The following is a 6,867-nucleotide window of genomic DNA, read 5'->3' as shown; positions in this document are numbered from 1 at the left end:
GACACCTCGACTGTGAACATCTGAGTGGTCTACGTCGTCCTTGTGTTAAGAGTGATGGTGCAATAAAATGGTTTCATGGTGATATGATCACCTTTTACAGTGATTCTTTATAAGAAAAACTCACTATATACACGTGTTTGTAAGTTTCGTATATTTTTAATACTTTTGTAAGAAACTGTACTATAGCATTTTTTTAGGAGTTCCATTAAGAATACTTTTCACAAAATGCATGTGATTTGTTCCGATTGTTATTGTTCCTCCATATCATTTTTCAATGAATATTGGCATTGATATAATGTAGTGTGTCCGAGATAATTTATTTTTCTCCACTTATACTGCACAGTGCCCCCTGTGGTGTCGCCTTGTAATATTAAGGGATCCCGGATACATGACAAAATATTTAGAAAATATTTTCTGTACATGATAGAAAATATTCAGAGAATATAAGGTAGACATATCAAAAACATTTTCAAATTACTTTTCTTGGTGTTTTGTAGCAGTAGCAAATGTTAAGAAAATATTAAACTTGTTTCAGACGAATTTGTGCTAACAAAGAAAATATTTACGATTTATTTTTTCAAAAATTGATATGTTTTTGATTTGTTATTGTATGTAGTTTCAGAACGTACTTAAGATATTATTTAACATATTCTGATTTTCGCAGAGAAATATTTTAAATTCTTTCTGAATATTTTTCCTTCATTACCACCATAACACCTACAGTTTGAAATACATTTCTTTGTTCAACCTATATCGTGGTAATGACGAAAAAATATTCAGAAAGAATTTAAAATATTCTATGTGAAAACCAGAATTCGTTAGAAAGTATTTTAAGTACGTTCTGAAACTACATACAATAACAAATCAAAAACATATCAATTGCTATTTGAAAAATGAATCGTAAATATTTTCTTTCTTAGCACAAATTCATATCTGAAACTAGTTTAATATTTTCTAAACATTTTCTACTGTTACAAAACCCCAAGGAAACTAATTTGAAAATGTTTTTTATATGTCTACCTAATATTCTCTAAATATTTTCTGTCTTGTACAGAAAATATTCTCTAAATATTTTGTCATGTACAGAAAATATTCTCTAAATATTTTCTGTCATGCACAGAAAATGTTCTCTAAATATTTTCTGTGATGTACAGAAAATATTCACTAAATATTTTTTGTCATGTATAGAAAATATTTTTTGGTATGAGTGGAAAATATTTTAAAATTATTATTTTACAGAACATTAATTTTTGTTAAAAATAGATTAGAAATCTTCAGAAAACATTTCAACTAAGTACCCAATACATTGTAAAAATATTTAGAAAAAATTTCTTTATTTTAGACAAATGATTTTCAGTGTTATTGGCAAATGATTTTAAAATATTCCATGCGAAACATTTTAAAAACCATTCCGTTAACATTGTATAAAACGTTTCAAATACATTTTCAGTAATGTGTGGAAATGGTACAGAAAACATTCTTTGGAAAACTTTTCTAACGGCGTATAAAATATTTCTACAACGTTTTTAAGTATATTGCGAAAATATTTTCAGTATTATTTGGAAAATGTTTTCAACAACATATGGAATATATTTCCTTAAGGGAAGTAGGATACATTTTCTGAAGGAAAATGATGGTACGTTTTAGAAACGTTTTGAAAATATTTCATTGCTGTGTGGGATCTTTCTGTTCTGTTCCAATTGTGACAATTCGATTTTCGATTCCAAGTTAGCACCCCTGTAACTCGTACGCGACACGGGAATCGACAACATGCAAAAGGACTTGTTTGTCTTCTTTTGATATCACGAATCACCTCCCGGAGTTTGTACACATCTTTCAGGTTCACCCTGTATAAACAATGACGGTTCAAAATGGAAACAGCGTTTCAGAGGTAATGTTTGAAAACTGTTACCAAAGCGATTATTTATTTCTATTACGGCGAAAGGATCTCTGTGTTACAAAATACCAGAAGCAGTGAAGGTCTTCGACAATTCAAGCGCAATCATGCTTAGTCATTACGTGTTACTTCTTTTTTTATTTTATTTTATTCTAATTAACCAATTGGTAGAATGATCTTTCCAAGAGCAGTAGGAGATGGCTCCGTGATCACACTTCCTCTTCATGAGAGTGTCTCACCCTTGTAAGCTTAAAATCAAGACGAAACAAATCTAAGAAAATGTAATTAATTGTTTCAGTGAAACATTTTTTTTCAAATCATTGGATTAAGACAGTGTTTTTTTTTTTAAATCAAAATGCCAAGGGAATCTATTGTAGTTACCATGCGCGTCGACTATGTCGGTGCTCCGGGGCTCCGGCACCCACACATAATCTTATGGGCAAGGGCGCCGATTTTTCTGTAAATTTGGGGGGACGCATTCAGATGCAGAAGGCATATATGAGAATTTTAAGACAAATTGCATTCAAATTATGAAAAATATTATATATTCTTAAATACAACAAGGCGGGGTCACATCAGCTTTGGGGGACCCGGGCCCCCTTGGCCCCCCAGGATCGGCGCTTTTGCTTGTGGGTGCGCCGCATCCTCAACAGTTTTAGTTTGTACTCGGATTCTAACCCGTCTCTCTTGCGTGTAAGTCAGCCGTGTTACCGACTGACCTAATGCAGCCCCATCTTTTCTTATAGCACTTGTATATTTTACTTCATCACAGCACAGCCCTTTATAACACAGTTCATAAAATTTTAACCAAAAATAAATGAATCAAATATCGAGACTTTCCTGAAAACATATAGGCTATCACGTCCCGCCATTGATATGCACCCACATAAATTTTGGAAAGTCGGCGCCGTTGGTAGTTACCTACAATGGATGTTGACTAAAATTTTCAGTCTAATAAACAATTTTCTATATTTAAGCAATTTTATCACTAATACGTTTTTTAAATCATAATATTTTTATTTTAAAAAATACTTCTTTTCTGTCTTCTATTCAATCTTGAAAAAAATCTTCGATATCATAGTGTATTAATCTATAAACTTCATTTCTTCCAATTACCAACAGTATAGGTTATCATCAGGAACCTTTTACACGGGCGCACCCACCGGGGCTCTACCGGGTCCAGATCCCCCCGAAAAAACTTCGTAACTCAATATACATTTATACACTTTCTCTATAGAACTATATTTGGGGGCAGGGTGGGGTCCGAGCTCCCCTGGCTCTCGAAAATATATACGTAATATAGCAAACCACGTATATTAAATACCAAAATACGTAATATAGCAACCATGGAGATGCCCCCCTTTAGAAAATTTTATTCGGACACCCCTGGTTGATGCAGCATAAAAATTTGATCTTACACTTCATGTGTCTCTTTCTCATAAAAACAACTAGATCTGTCATATTTTTCCTGAATATGTAGGTAAAGATACACCACATTGACTTGATCTCTAGTCTCCCGTTGCAAGCGCTGCAGTAGTAGTCCCCGACGTATGGCTCGCCGAGTCAGCAAAAATTTTTGTGACGTCATAGGTCAAAAGTCAATGACCTTGGCCCGGGGTCAATGACCTAGGGGTACCTAGGACCACCCCCTCTAAATTTTGGCAGGGGTACCTTGGCCCACCCCCTAAATTTTGGCAGGGGTGCCTAGGACCACCCCCCTTAAATTTCGGAAATTGCCAAATCTAAAAATTGGGTGTGGTAGCCTAGGACCATAGTATGTACCTCTATCAGTATTGGGTGTCTATGTCGTTCCCTTTCATGGGTAAAAAATTGCCAAAAATTTAAATTTCGGGGGTTTTTGACCTTATTTATCCCCGTTGATGAGGTATTATTACCCTATATAGTTATATGGGCGTATACAGGGGTTCATTACCTTTCATAAGACATGGGTACATTAATGCACCCCTTGAAAAATTTGGGAGGGGTACCATGGCCCACCCCTTAAATTTTGGAAATTGCCCAATTTAAACATTGGGTATTATAGTACAGGACCCTAATATGTATTATGATAAATTTGGGTGGTCCACCTCGTTCCCTTCTAGGGGTACAAAATTGCCAAAACTATAAACGTAAGCAATACGTTGTACCACGTGTTTGGTTTTCGACCAAATTTATCTCCTTGGATGAGGTCCTATTACCTTATATGATTATATGGTCATGTATAGGGGTCCATTACCTATCATAAGACATAGGTACATTTGTGCACCCCTTTAAATTTTTGGGAGGGGTACCTTGGCCCACCCCTTCAATTTTGGAAATTGACCAATTTAAACATTGGGTATTATAGTATAGGACCCTAATATGGATCACTATAAATTTGGGCGGTCCACCTCGTTTCCTTCTAGGGGTACAAAATTGTCAAAATATAAACGTAAGCAATACGTTGTACCACGTGTTTGGTCTTTTGGCCCAATTTATCCTCTTGGATGAGGTTCTATTACCTTATATGGTTATATGGTTATGTATAGGGTCTATTCCCTATCATAAGACATAGGTACATTTGTGCACTCCTTTAAAAATTTGGGAGGGGTACTTTGGCCCACCCCTTAAATTTTAGAAATTGCTCATTTTATATATTTGGTATTATAGTACTGGACCCTAACATGTATTATGATAAATTTGGGTGGTCCACCTCGTTCCCTTTTAGGGGTACAAATTGCCAAAATATAAACGTAAGCAATACGTTGTACCACGTGTTTGGTTTTACCTAAGTTATCCCCTTGGATGAGGTTCTATTACCTTATATGGTTATATGGTTATGTATAGGGGTCTATTCCCTATCATAAGACATAGGTACATTTGTACACCCGGGAGGGGTACTTTGGCCCACCCCTTTAATTTTGGAAATTGCCCCTTTTTACATGTTTGGTATTATAGTATAGAACCCTAATATATATTACTATAAATTTGGGTGGTTTACCACGTTTCCTTTGATGGGTACGAAATTGCCAAATTTTAGTACAACCACGTGTTTGGTTTTGGCTCAATTTATCCCCTTGGATGAGGTCCTATTACCTTATATGGTTATATGATCATGTATAGGGGTCCATTCCATATCCCCTTAAATTTTGGAAATTTTCCAATTTAAGCATTCGGTATCATAGTACATGACCTCAACATGTATCATGATAAATTTGGGTGGTCCATCTTGTTCCCTTCCATGGGTAAAAATTACTAAAATATAAACATAAGCAATATGTTGTACCATGCGTTTGGTTTTTGGCCCAATTTCTTCCCTTTGATGGGGTTCTATTACCTTATATGGTTATATGGTCATGTATATGGGTTCATTTCCTATCATAAGACATGGGTACATTGACGCACCCCTTGAAAAATTTGGGAGGGGTATCTTGGCTCATCCACTCGGTTTTAGAAATTGTTTTAATATAAGCATTTGGTATCTTCGTACAGGACTTCAATATGTACCACTATAAATTTGGATGGTCCACATCGTTCCCTTTCATGGGTAAAGAACTACCAAAAATCGAATTTCGGAGGTTATTGACACCTATTTAGCACGTTATATGGTTTATTACCTTTATATGTTTATGTTCCCTTTTAAATTTGGGAATTATCAAATAACAAAATTCGGTAAACGTTTTCTAGGACCCATTGGTGTTCCTTTTATGACCAAATATTCAAAATTTAAATGTTATTGACCGGCTTTATTATTGAATAAGTACAGGATTTATTACTTTTTCATAAGACACAGGTGTATTTGTGTACCAATCTTTAATTTTGGGAGGGGTACATTTCTTATTGTCATATCAATAATTGGTAATTGTTCTTTGGGTAAATCATTATGATCACGTGATCAGTTATTGACCTATGATGGGATTAGGAGTCCAGGACATTGGTACATTGAAACTTTGTAGGATAATTTGAGAATGCGTCATTGGTATTGATTATTACAGCCAAATATAAACGTAAGCAATACGATGTACCACGTGATTGACCTTGATGAGGTAGTGTACAGGGATACATAGCTAACCTTATTGAATCTTATGACTCATAGTCTTAAGGGAATACATGCTACAACACTGGCAAAGTTATTGTTGATGCAATTTGATTGGTTGATCACTATCTTTCGTGCAATCTGATTGGCTGATCACTATCTTTCGTGCAATCTGATTGGTTGCTGATTTTCAAATCTTTGCTGCATTCAGTTTTTAAGTTTTGTTTAACATTTAAAAATCTTGGTTTCGTTCAACATTTTGGACTCTCTGATAAATATGATCAAAACCGTTTATTTGTTAATCGAATAGTTAAAAACCGGATAAAGTTTGACGGTTAACCGTGAAACGTAAAATTTTTTTAGTTTGAAATTTTTTGTTTCAGAATTTTGTTTGAAATTTGTTTCAAAATTTTTTGTTTGAAAATTTTTTTGTTTGAAATTTTTTGTTGCAAAATTTTGTTTGAAATTTTTTTGTTTAAAATTTTTTGTTCGAAATTTTTGTTTTGAAATTTTTCGTTTCAGAATTTTGTTTGAAAATTTTTTTTGTAAATTTTTTGTTTAAAATTTTTTTGTTTGAAATTTTTTTCGTTTCAAATTTTTGTTTAAAATTTTTCGTTTCCAAATTTTGTTTGAAATTTTTTGTTTCAAAATTTTGTTTGAAATTTTTTTTGTTTCAAAATTTTGTTTGAATTTCTTTCGTTTGAAATTTTTTGTTTGAATGTTTTTCGTTTCAAAATTTTGTTTCAAAGATTTTTGTTTGAAATTTTTTGTTTCAAAGTTTGGTTTGACATTTTTAAAAGTTTGTGCACTCATTAGTAAAGAACCGGAACTTTTTAGAACTAAAACCTCTGGCAACATTGTGGTGCAATAGTACACGTCAGAACATGATAATGAAACGTCATCAGTTTTGCATCATCGTTCGCGTTAGTATTCATGATAACATCATCATGGCTAC

The sequence above is a fragment of the Thermobia domestica genome, chromosome 5 (assembly GCF_964235325.1).
Source record: "Thermobia domestica chromosome 5, izTheDome1.hap1.1, whole genome shotgun sequence".
NCBI classification, from domain to species: Eukaryota; Metazoa; Arthropoda; class Insecta; order Zygentoma; family Lepismatidae; genus Thermobia; species Thermobia domestica.
The sequence above is the reverse complement of the archived record's forward strand: the minus strand, read 5'-3'. Positions refer to the sequence as shown.